Genomic DNA, 14,082 nt, shown 5'->3' on the forward strand with positions numbered 1-14,082 from the left:
TAGCCCAATCTCGTCACCAGTGCAGAGGGTTTGACACCCTCTCCAGGGCTCGCCAACTCAGGTCCCTCAAACTCAGAAAGTATCTTCGTACCATGCACCACCACACTGGGGCTGGGTGGACACCCAGTCATAACCCAGGAGAGCCAGACAAGGCCAGCATTCCAATTCCCTGTACATCCTCAAACGACCCAATCCACCAGGTGCATCAAAGGCAGAAGATCTCTGTTCATGTGGACAATGCACCAGAGGAGAATGGCATCTGACAAGGCTGCTGCCGACAGCCATCCCCCTCACACACAGAGGGACATCCGCTTTGCCAGCGTCTGCACAGCATCACACCCCACAAAGGAGGCAGATTCTGCTCTGTTGTGTCTGGTACCAGGGGTAGCACAGTCTCCTCAGGGGCTGTCCCCACACTTTACCATCTTCCAGCAACAGTCCGGAACCCCCACCAGACATAGTGCTGTCTTGTTAGAGGTTGGCTCTAGGACCATGGATTCAAAATCTTTTTTCCAAAGAAGAGATAAAGTCTTCCCTACTCTGTGGTTCAACTAATGGACTGAATTACTTGTAACCCTTCTATTTAGGATGCCGGAATGCAGGAAGACAAAGCATGAATGCCGGTATCGATGGAGAGTCTGTAGACCTGATGGAAAAGATAGCTAAAGAAATACTTCTAGCAGGAGGACCTGACCTCCGAACAGAAGCCTGTACAGAACTACATTGTAAACGCACTGATAAAGAGAATAGGAGAGACATCACCATCAAGATTGAGAGCCGCCTCAGAGCCTTACAGTCTGTAGACCAAATCGGTAGCAGGTAATGAGTAAACCCTATGGCTGTTCTCAAAGTTGAACACCTAAAAATTAGATACACAAACTTAATTGGCTCTTCACTGTATTCCACCTGCAGTGTCCTACAAAAGGAAACCACATCAGCCCTGAGGAATACCTTCTTCTAATCACCCAGGTCCAAACACGAAGGTCGAAACGCGTCGGCACACCCTTCACGCACTTCCCCACCGGAAAAGGTCAAAAGCATCGCTTTATCCTAAGCAAAGAAAAAGTTAAGAAATGATCGGGTCAACCAACAAATAGTGGTGTAAACACCGATAAGTCATTTAAAAGCGTTCTCTGACCTAACTCCCCCTTTCTTGGACCACATACAGAGACAGTATCGAGGATAAGTAGTCAACATCCCTGTAGATGAGTAGAGTGTCGTAGGACCTTTTGATTTTTCAGATGTTTTGTTAATGTTCCAGTGCCTTCTGATTTATGCACTGTATATAATTATTGCACTTTTTGGTATTGATGTATTAGTATGCAAAAGGCAAATGCATGTATCGTGTTTGAGGCACATACACCAAAAACAAAAGAAAAATGAAATAATCATGAAGTAAAAATAATTTTCTAGTTAATGTTTGGAGTGTATATTGATTATTTTTGAAAATAGATGAATTTTCGATTCGCTTGCTGACCCACTGAGGGCCTGATTCTGACGCGGGTTGGAAAGCTTTCCCACTTAAGGCCTGATTCTTATGCAGTTAGATAGGTCTCCTAAGGCATTTGCTCCTTCCAAATCGGATCGGGCACGACCCAGGACCCAATTATGATGCGGTTAGGAACATATTCTCCCATTGAAGTCAATGGGAGTCCAACTAAATCGTATCGGGAAGCATCTGATGCATTGTACTCCGTCGGTCGGACTGTCCCGATCCGAGTGGGCTGGAAACCATTTCTAACCCGATTCAGCCGGGAAGCATTTCCAACCCGCTTCAGAATTAGCCCCTAAATAGAAAGGTTACAACAAATTCAGTCCATTAGTTGAACCGCAGAGTAGGGAAGAGTTTCTTCCTTCTTTTGAAAGAAGATTTTGAATCCATGGCCCTAGAGGCAACCTGTCATATTTAATGTGTATTAGATTTCAGTCTCTAGGTTCCTCAATTGAATCAATCCCCCAGATTTTGAAAATTATTAGAGGTTGGGGCAGGGGGGGGCGTGGCCAACTGCTGAACATGGCGGTCGCCTCTTAAGAGAGCTCCGGCCCCGGACAGCAATATCCTGAATGAAAGCCGTTTTTTGCAGTAATTACCGTTCGCCGGGGATGGGCGCCGCAGTGAGACACCGGTGCCGACAATCGGAGCTGCATTTTGATCCCCGTGTGGCCTCTGAAGAGAAGCTGTGAGATCCGTTGCAGGCGGGCCCGCAGGACGGCGGGGAGTCAAGGTAGGCCGTGCCGGCCCGCCAGAAAACACCACTTAGAGACGTACTGAGGCTCCGCGGCGGCATAGTGTAACTGGCGCTGCAAAGGCCTGGCGGGGTCGAGTGGAGAAGGCGGAGCGGCGCCCAGGACCCGACACTGATCTGGAGGTGAGCGGCTGCGGGCTTAGTGCGTGTGGCCCGGCATCTCGCCTACGCGAGTACCGGGGATGCAGCACGGCCTGAAAGGGCCTACTCTACCCGGTTGGTAGACGGCGGAGTCTCCCCAGACGCGGAGAGGATTGGAAAACCTACGGCAGGAGTAATTGGAAATAGTGAAGGGAAGACGGCTTTATGACGGTGTAAAGCGCGGCGACCGACAGAATCCTGCTGTGGCATAGCTGCCTGGGCTACACACGTGGGCGGATCGACGCCTGGTAGTACAAGGCTGGTGGGGACTGCACTAGTACTGGCAGAGGTGAGACGGCCAGAGCACGGAGTATGGAAGTGGCTCAGGAAACGATGTGGAGCTAGAGGTGGTATAGTCGGTAGGGGGCAGTCCCGTTAGGCGAGCAGACAGACAGAAAGCACAGTGTGATTCAACCCCCTATCCACTGGTACGGCCCAGACCTGCACAGACACGCAGCACTGCAAAGCTGAGGAGGGGGAGAACTGGGCACTGCAGGGTGCAGCGGAGACAAAGCAGGAGACTTGCAGGTCGGGGATCGAGGGCGAGGACCACCGGTTGGACTTGGGGCGGACAGTAGGACCTGCTGGGACAGTTACACAGCGGGCCTTGTAAGCTCATCTGGCAGTGCGTGTGCCTGACCCTCAGGAGCCATAGTGTGCAACTCCATCATTATCATAGCGGACAGGGCTCCTTGCAACTCCGGGATGGGGTGATTAAAAGGCAAACAGCAGGATGCAGATACTGGTCTGGATAACGTCCTGGATACTGCAGAATCCATGGATGCCTCCCAACTGGCCAACTGTATACCACCTACCAATGCAACGGAGATAACGGATAATCTGGACTTAATATTACGAGAAGTGGGAGACTCTAGAAAAGCCATAGAAACTCAAATTGGCGCCCTCACAACTGGTCTGTCACTGCTCCGGGCTGACCATACCAAACTCACCGCCAGGGTGAAAGGCCACATAATAGAGTTGGATGTCCTCTCTCCTCAACAAACTCAAAACACGCCCATATTAAACAACTACAGACCCAAGTTGCCACCCTGATGGTTGGAGTGGAGGACGAGGAAGGGAGAGCGCAGAGGAACAAAATCCGCGTAAATGGTATGCCGGAGGGAAGTGAAGGAAATGACGCTGCCCGCTATATGGAAGGATGGCTCAAGGAACACATCATCTCTTAGGGCCTTTCTGATCAATACTGCATAGAGCTGGCCCACAGGATTCCCATGGGCCGCCCGAATCCGGGGACCCCTCCTCGACCACTCATAATCCAACTGCTGAACTATAGGGATCGGGACGTGCTGCTGCAGAAATCAAGAGACATGCCCCAAATTAACTTCGAGAACACCAAGGTTTTGTTATATCCGAATTACACACTCATGGTACAGAAGCAACACTCCTCCTTTCTGTCAGTTAAGATGAAATTACGTGAATTAAATCTACAATATGCCCTCCTTTTCCTGGCAAGGTTAAAGATCATCTACGAGCGGAAGACATATTTTTTCGAGAGTCCTGGGGACATGGAAGAATGGCTGGAAGTGATGGAACCAGAGAAGCTAACGAGGATTGCCTCCCAGACCTCGACTTCCACTGCCTGTGATGGTCGGACACCTGGACAACGCAACTTGCGATGACTGTGCAAAAGAAATACACAGCTCTGCCCAACAACCCAGCAAATGCAGAACGGCAAGGAGAAGGCGATCCTCACGGTTTCTTCCTTCCGAACCACGACACAGACTGGCGACTTGACCACCTTGAAGTGGACACTCAAAGATCGGACTCTGATGGGAGTGTAGCCCTGTTTCCCACTGTGACTCCGCAGACGGCAGATGGACTGATTCCCTAACTGGATGAACTGTGTTGTGGACCCAGAACTGAACAGTAATGTGAACAGTCACTGTATGCTTAATATTTCAATTGTTATAACAGCATCACACTGCTTGAAAATATGGATGGGGGGGGGGGTTTGAACACCATTATACACCTGAATAAGAGTGTGCGCTGTATGGGTAGGTTTGGCCACGTACCCCAAAATGTGAAGGCTCTGCATGGATGCAATTTAGATTTATATGTTTTGTGTTTAGTTGTATGGTCCGGTATAGTTCTTTGACTGGACCGAGAATTGGGCACTATCGGGGAGGGAAATGGCCCTGAGTTGCTTATTCTCCTAGGTTGGCACTATACCAAACATGTTATACCGACCGCTCGGCGGTCAGATCTAGTTACTCAATGCATATACAAAATAAATATACAATAATAACGTGGAACGTTCGGGCCTGGGCTCGGTTCAGAAATGCCATAGGATACATGCACAGTTACTGAGGTGCAAGGCATAGATAGTGTACCTGCAAGAGTCCCATATGGTTGAGCAGGAAGTTGGGAAACTTCGTAAGAAGTGGAAAGGTCAGATTTTCTCTACCACATGTTCAGGGGTTTGAACGCGGTGCTACAATTTGGGTCAGGCATGGAGTACCCTTTACATCAGTGGAACAACGGGTGTATCAGCAGGGGAGATACACTCTGGCACGGGGAACTTTAGACGGCCAACCTGTAGTCCTGGGTTCTATATATGCACCAAACTCGGAGCAGGAGAAGTTCCTGAGTACGCTGTCTTTTGCCCTAGTGGGTTGGGAGAGTTACCCATGGATTATTGTCGGGGATTGTAATGCTGTAATGGATGTTGTACTAGACAGGTAGCATCCTCCCCTCAATGCGGCGGGGGTCTGTAAACAGGGGAGCACATTATGTGGATGGACTGCGGGATGGAGGTTATGTGACATGTGGCGGATGAGACACCCAACACATAGGGAGTACTCCTTTTATTCACCAGTTCACATGTTGCACACAAGAACCAATAGAATGTATTGCTCAAATAGAATTGCAATGCAGGTGATAGCTACCACATACTTGGCGAAGTCCTTCTCCGATCACAACCCACTAGAGATAGTGATTGATTGGGGCAGGGTACCCACCCCATTACCAACTTGGCGGTTATGGCCCCAAATGCTGGAAGACTCAGTGTTCCGTGCTACTATATCTGACACTATCCAACACTATTTTGCTGAAAATAGTAACACGGTGTCTAATAGGTTGATTGAGTGGGACGCCTTTAAAACAGTGATCCCTCGGAAGGCAATAGGTGCGAAGGTGGGTGCACGGCCAGAGGTTCATAAGTTCCTTATGGACATAAATGAGAAGATGAACAGGCTGGAACAGGAAGCCGCAACGGACGCCAACCATCACCCCCCCTCCCTGCAGGAGGCCAGAATTAGACATGGCGAATTACTGGAGTCTCTCCGTGTCATAGACCATCAAAAATACACGCAATTGAGTCACACAGAGGCAGACAAGGCTGGGACCCTGTCGCCCAAATTGCTACGGGATGACCCCCCCAACGTCATTATTAATGAGGTCATTACCCTCGCAGGAGACACAGTGACTACCCAGGGAGATATTAATGAGGCTTTTAGACAGTACTATGCAGCATTCTATTGCTAGCCTACGGAAGGAGTAGTCACGCACATAGATGACTTTCTATCCACAATACCATGCCCTCAGTTATCAGCAGATGCACAGAAAGGGTTACTGGGCCCCATTACCAAGTCAGAAATTAGTACCACCATCAAGGGACCCCCCCAAAAAATAAAACCCCTGGGATGGATGGCCTGCCAGCTGAATTTTATGCCACATATGCAGATATCCTTGTGCCCCAGTTGGAAATCTTATACAATGAGGCATTGGTGAAGGGCTACCTGCCCCTCACCGCAGCACAGGTGCTGGTGGTGTCACTCCCAAAACCAGGTAGGGACCCTACTGACATGGCTAGCTACCGCCCATTATCATTGTTAACCACGGAGTATAAAATACTTAGTAAAGTACTAGCTAACAGACTCTTGCCGACACTGCATAAGCTGATCCATATAGATCAGACGGGTTTCCTACCTGCGCGTAATATGTCATTAAACACTAGGAAACTGCATCACCTGCTTCAGAGGCCCCAAACCGCTATGACCATGCAGGTTGTGTTGCATTAGATATGCGCCAACCGTTCAACACCATTAAGTGGGAATACATATTCAGGGCTCTAGTGAGATTTGGACTACCGGAGGAGGATGTCAGATGGATCCGCCTCTTATATAACGCCCCTACGGCTAGAGTGCGGATGGGTGGGCACATATCGGCAGAATACCAGATACACAGGGAGACAAGGAAGGGTTGTCCCCTTTCACCGCTTATATTTATACTGGCACTTGAACCTTTGGCATTGAAGATCCTGGCGGAGCTGGCTGATATGGGGATAAAGGTGGGTAACACCACGCACTTGCTGTGGGCATATGCTTATGATATTATCCTATAATTGCTTGATCTCCGCACCCCTATGGACACTATGGCTGCGATGTTTGAACGCTTCGAATGGCTGTCAGGTCTCCCTATCAACCCACTGAAATCAACGGTATTCTTCTTTAAAGAACAGGCGCCCTCACTGGACTTTCAGTTTGGCACACTGCAATTCCAGGTTGCACCTCACACGTGTAAGTATCTAGGCATCCACATATATCGTACGCATGCAGACATGCTAGAGGGTAACCTGAACAGAGCCCTAGGAGCCCTATGATCCAGCATTGCTTTGTGGACTACTCTGCCACTGTCAGTAGTGGGTAGGGCGGCAATCGCAAAAATGGTGGTCCTCCCGAGACTACTCTAATATTTTATGAATATTCCACTTATGCTCCCGGGTTGATTTCTCGTCCCCAAGGGTGGCACTCATGATCTGGAATTTGCATCCTCCACAGCAGGGAAAAAGCAGGAGACTGTCTTACAGGCAGCGGCTCAGGTTTGCCACTGCAAATACAGGATGTTGCAGGATTTCAGCAGGGCAACCATAGAACCGCTCAGGAATGCATCATATCCGTGGGGCCATGCTTCCCACACATGTTATGTTATGTTATCTTGGGCTCCACAATTTCCATGAATCAGTTTTACTGCAAGAGACCTGTAATTAGTACTTGTTTCCAGAATGTTTTTTGACCTAATTCATAGTTCTTCATGTTAAAGTAATTCCTGGTCCTTTTCTCAGTATTGGAGGAGCGCAGTTCGCTAGTCATAGGGAACCCAAATCAGCCCTGGCAATTTTTTTCAGACCAGGCCTCGTAGATGCAAAGCGATCAAGCGCAGCAAGTGAGCCTGACCACTACAAAGGGGGTTTAGGTGTGGAGTTCTCTCTCTAACAAAATGTTGGGGAAAAATTACAAAAATGGTGCATTCTACAACACATTTCATTATATATCCTATTGTACTTGCTTTTAGAGCACCGTAAATGATGACCTTACAGTGCACCAGGATACGACAATCTTTGTTGTGCTCTTCAATGGTTCCTCAGTATCACCCTCCAACAGTTGCCCCCATCTTTCCATAGCCTCTCCCCTCTCACATGTATTTCATTTGTTTTAGAGCACCTCTCATACCAGTGTAGGGAGTCAGAGCACACATATAGAGGCAAGGAATTACATTTGTGTAAATCAGTGTTTAGAAAATGTTACATAAGACAAAAGGGAATACAAGGAGTAGAATTTTCCTTTGCATCAATACTAGTAAGCGTTTTTTAAGAGTGCTTGGTCTAGAGAAGCACAAACCTAAGTTTCGAACATGTATCATGTAGTTTGCTTGCAGCTCTTTGATGGCAGTTCATAGTTCACTGTGCTAGATTTATTACGATTGTAAGTTATGAACTGTAAGTAGCCAAAGGATCTCTCTGACGAAAGCAGTAAACCACTGAGCTAAGCACATTCAATACAGTCCTGTGCTCTGTATAGTACGCGTTCTTTGCAGCTGGCTTATTAACCCTCTGCACTGCATTAGGTGAGTAAAAACTACCAATAGGCAAAACTCCTATATCTCCCCAGCAGGAATATAAACCAGTGAGATATCAATCTTGACACTTAGGGGCTAGATGTAGGTAAATCTAATTTACCGATTCATAAATACCGAATTTTACCGATTCGGTATTTATGAATCGGTAAATTAGATGTAGATAAATAATCGGTAATTTTTACCGATTCGGTAAGATTCGGTATTTACCAATTCAGTAAATACTGAATCGGTATTTGCCATTGATTCCTATGGGCCTTGAAGCCCATAGGAATCAATAGCAAATACCGATTCGGTAATTACTGAATCAGTAAAATTACCGAATTGACAGGGGGAACAGGGTGTCACTTTGACACCCTGTTGCACCCCTGTTTCAGGCTTGTGTGCCATGTGACACACAGACATGCCCTTAGGGCATGTCTGTGTGCCACATGGCACAGGTGTACATGCACAGATGTGCATGTACACAGGGTTCGTTATTTACCATGTAATAGTATTACATGGTAAATACCGAATCCTGAAAGCTTTGTAGCACTGTTAACAGTGCTACCTACATTTGAAAATACATATTTGGTAATTTTTCCGATTCGTAAAATTACCGATTCGGTAAAATTACCGAATATGTATGTTTTCAACACCCCCACATAACAATGCCCAAATACCGGTCGGAAACGGCCGAAAATCGGTATTTTCAGCTGTTTCCGACCGGTATTTGGGCACCTACATCTGGCCCTTAGATTGTTGCCTGAAAGCTTCTATGTATACAAACAACTGTGCAGTGAGAGTGAGAAGTGAGTCATTATGCTGGACAGTCCTGCTGATTTTGTTACTGGGGGGTCGATATTGCAGCAATGCTGCAAAACGGGCCTCCAGTAACAAAACCAGCCTCCGACTCCTCCACGCTCACCACCCTCACAGGAAAATGCCAGATGCCAATTCCAGCCAGTACGTTGTTGGTTAAAATATCAAAATTATCAGTGCTTGTAATGCCTACTCATTTCATTTGGGAACGATCTTAGTTCATCTGAACCCACAAAGAAGGTCTGTTAACCAGCTATCCAACTTAGTTTATGCCCTTGGGGGATGTGGCAGTCACTAGCCAACGAGCTTCTAGGACCTTTCCCCATGATGACAACTTCCTCTGAAGTTTGGCACCTAGCTATCCCTGAGTGCACTGGTCTGCACTCCCTCTCTCGGTATGTGGAGCTTGGTAGCCCTCCTAGAGGCATGGCTACCTGGGGGCTATGCGCCCATGGAAACCCCGGCTTAGCCGCTGGTTCCCCCTCTCTGTTTCCTCCACCAGCACATCTACCTCAACAAAAAAGCATCCCCTCTTGTGTGTTTGTTCACCATTTGCCCTTCAAAGGCCGCTTCCCTTTTGAAGCTCGCCTTTTAGGCTCACACACTGTGTGGCTTCCTGCCAGTGAGAGGTGACACCTCTTCCAACAGCAGGCCTCTATTTTCCTTACTCCTGGGGGTCATTCACACTTCTCCCCAGGCAGGCTGAAGACTGTTTCATGGCCAGCATCTGTGTTCGTCCACTGGAAAATTTGAGCAACATAGTGGTAACTTTTTAAAAGTTGATTTTACTCAATAGTTACATCGAATGCGGCTTGGGCATCAAGTTGGGTTAAATGTGACTGTTTGAATGATACCTTGATGTAACAATTTTATCAGTCCTATTCAGAAGTTAGCACAGCTGAATTGTCAGCATGTAACACTGTACTCACCAATAAGGCTTCTGCTTTTCCACAATATAGATGACTATTTGTTTTTTTTTTACCGTTAGGACATATAAAAATACAAGTACTACGTTTTTAAAACTCTTTTTATTTTCGTTGTTAGTACAGCAGCTCTCAGTATAGCCATAACAATACACATCCAATAAACAATAACTGTCTCAAATCACTGGTTATTCCATATTCACTCATTCACACCTCATACCTGACAGAATCAGAAGTATGCACCGACTATCTTGGGTCATTGCCCTGGGCGGAAGAGGAGGTGTATGTGTTGCCTCTATACGTGTTCCATTTCCCCCACATCCTATCCCACTTCTTGGGGCAACCTCTATTTACGTAGACCGACTTTTCAGCGAGCATGCAGCAATCAATATCTCGTGCCCACTCTTCTTGTGTCGGCACACTGCATTTACGGCCAATATTGCGTTTAGCTATTATAAATCCTGTGGCAACCCAAAGTTATACCCAAACTAGTCGTATCCGTGACTTTCCAAACATTAAGCAAACATATTTTAGGCAACAGAGTCAGAGCCACACCACGCACTTCCATGACCACCCCATTGACTACTTTCCAGTATGCCTGGATAATAAGACATTCCCAGCGAGTATGATGAAATTTACCTATCTACCCACATCTCCTTCTACTTATTTTATTTTATTTTAAAGGTTTTATATAGCGCTGGCTAGACCAGGAGGTATCAGAGCGCTTTACATGAGCATCAGATCATTGTTACAGGTTACATCATTACAAAGGTTACACAGTTATTAGAGCATGGCAACATAGTTACTTGTAAGGTCAAGATAAACAATAAGCACAAATACGTAAGGGGAAAAGCAGGCAAGGGGAAAGATTCAGGGGAGGGGGGAAGGAGCTGGGGAAGTGGACAGGTAATGAAGGCGGGAAAGACAAGGGGAGGGTGAAATACACTGCATGGAAAGAGGCGGGGAAGGGCGACGGGGACACAAACTGGTAGACGAGTCAAAGCAACGTCCAAAGTCCAGTAAGCTGTGATCTCAAAGGAAGTGGTATCACTTCCCTATCTCTGTTGCGAGAGGCTCCCTTTACGCAGTGGACTCTCTCAGAGGGGTCTCTGAGACTCCAAGGCCTACATACTGGATCCTTCCCCAAAAAGGGGAGAGGGAGGGCTTTGGCAAAGGGTGCCATACCATACCTCAGCTGTGAGTGGCTCCCTTGGCGCAGTGGACTCTCTCAGCGGGTATGTTGAGACTCCAGAGTATAACTATTAGATCTTTCCCCAACAAGGTGAGAAGGAGTGCTTAGTCAAAGGGCACAAAGGACAGGGGGCTAGGCAGACTAGCAGGCAAGGTGGGAGATTCAGGGGAGAGTGGATAGGAGCTAGAGAGGTAGACAAAGAGAGAAAGAGTACTAGATGGTAACAAATGTAATTAATGAATTATTATATAGCGCAGGCTAGACTCGATGGAATCAGAGCGCTTTACATGAGGGACAATAATGTTGCAATTTACACCAGTTAAAAGTAACATAAGTATCAAGAAAAGCATTTAAAGAACATAGGGCACAAGGTGAATGGAGCAAGGAAGGGTAAGGGGATAGGGTAAAGGGGTAGGAGGAAGATAGGACGTAGAGACGAGTGGAAAATCTGCCCACGGTTCGGCTGGGTAGGTGACGGCAGGGAGGGGGAGTCCACAACCCATCTCCTCTTTAGCTATATGGTAGCTCCACCGGGCATCAGCCAAATCGCTAGGTCTCCACAGTCTGGGGTAAGTTTCGCAGGTTCCAAGTCCTGATGTGTAGGCAGGTTAAGGGATAGGTTCAAGGTCTGGTCAATGTCCAATTGTTGTCCCAGGGAAGTAAAACAACGTGTGGGGGATCACTATGGAAGCCATCTTGGGGTCAGGCAGGGGACTGTACTGTACACTGGTGCACTGGTGGCCATCCTAAGGTCAGGCATCCGGCAGTTAAAGTCAATATCCAGGACAGTGCCCGCCAGAAATAAAGATTCCACCGTGCACACACCATCACACACATAGACAAGCACACACCAATGTGAGCACACACTCTCATATGCACCCTGAGGCACACAGACAGGCACATAGACAGAAACATCCAAGAACACAAGCACACATAAAATCCCATGCTCTAATACAAAAACACTCAAATACATGCACATGCAAACATTATCACATGCACAGACATGCACAAGCACACACAAATGCGCTCACTTTCATACACGCACAAACACACAATGACACATACAGACACTATCAAAAACACAAGCACACGTACAATCACATGCTCCAGAACAAAAATACCCAAGAACGTACACACAAATACATACACACACACACACACACCATCACACACACAGACATGCACAAGCACACAACAAATGTGCGCACACACTCTCATACGTGAACAGAAGGCGCACATACAGAAACATCCACACGCACACATACAATCCCACGCTCTAATGCAAAAACGCTCAAATACATGCACACACCATCACACGCACAGACATAAGCACACATACAGGAACATCTGCGCACACAAACACAAGCACACATAGAATCATATGTTCTAATACAAAAACACCCGAATACATGTCCACACCATCACACGCACAGACATGCACAAACACACACAAATGTGAACATAGTCTTTCATACACGCACAGGCGCACGCACACGTGCGTCCGCACATACCCCCTCAAACAAGCACAGACGCACACACAAAAGCACTCCCATGACACATTTCTCCAGGACAGCCACAGCATTGATGGCACACAAAGGCAGTGTCAGCGGTACCGATGTCCTCAGGGCGCGCCATCTTAAGACCAAGCAGTCTGTCCAAGTTTTAGCGCAGTTGGGTATGTTCCTCATAAGAGAGCAATGGGTGCACACTGATGGTCGCGCTGTTGCTCCCAGGTCCGTCCAGATGCCACCAGGTCCCAGGAGCTCGCAGGATGGTCAGCGGCACCTATGTCTGTAGGGCGCCGCCATCTTAAGGTCAGGCGTCAGCCCGCATGGCGTCTCTGCCGGGTGTACATCGCACAGTGGATCAGCACCTCCGCTCTGTCTCTGCCCTGCCTTATGCTCTGCTTCGCTACTTCTCCCCATCCCAACCAATGACATGCATGAGATGTATGTTCTGTGTAGAACTTTAAGCTGAACTAACCTCATCCGTGATGGTATCGCAACTTCTTGCGGGGAGAAAAGTGTGTCACGCCAGTCCTTGTCCTCGAGGTCCCCCAGGTCCGTCTGCCAGCGCTCATATCAGCACTTCAACGGATCAGGTGAGTTGTTGATTATCTTCCTGAAAGTGAGCGATATTACCTTACTCTCAATATGGTGCATAAGCAGTCTGTCTTCCAACGGAGAGGCCTCCGGAATGTCGCTGACCTCACCCGATTACTGACCGAAAGGCTTGTCGAATTTGGATATATCTAAAGATTTCTTAATCGGACAATTCATATTCTTTTTGTAGGTCAGCAAACGTGAGAAATTTCCCTTTATTCACCAGGTCACCCACTTGCGATATCCCTATGGTATCCCATTTATCGAACCCTTGGCATCTAATTAATTTGCTCAGTGTTTCTGTGTGCCCCCAAAGTATTTTTTGTGTCAATTTATTGTGCCAACCTAATTTTTTTTTGTGGTAAAATGCCACAGGGTGACCGTGATGGCTGTGGGGCCAGTGAGTTGCTGCCTACGAGATGGTGTATACAGTGCCTCTGTTTCCCCCACTACTCATCAGCCACCTATAGATTTGGCACACCGGCTCTTGCTGCGCAGCATATATCCGTTTGTTTATAATCGCAAGGGGTGCTGCCCAATAGTATGCGCGGATGTCAGGCAAAGTGATTCTCCCATCATACCATCCCCGGACCATCTTGGGGCTGCAATATGTGGTCTCCTACCATCCCAAAGTAATGTTCTCACATCCCTCTATCGCTTTGAAATATGATTCAGGTATGCAGTAAGGAGTTTTTTGTAGTGCGAATAGGAACCGAGGCAGCACCATCATTTTATATAGCATGGCACGTCCCAGCAGCGTCAGAGGAAACGCCCGCCAATGGCGAACATCAGACTGCTGCCCA

This window comes from Lissotriton vulgaris, chromosome 11 (assembly GCF_964263255.1).
Source record: "Lissotriton vulgaris chromosome 11, aLisVul1.2, whole genome shotgun sequence".
NCBI lineage: Eukaryota > Metazoa > Chordata > Amphibia > Caudata > Salamandridae > Lissotriton > Lissotriton vulgaris.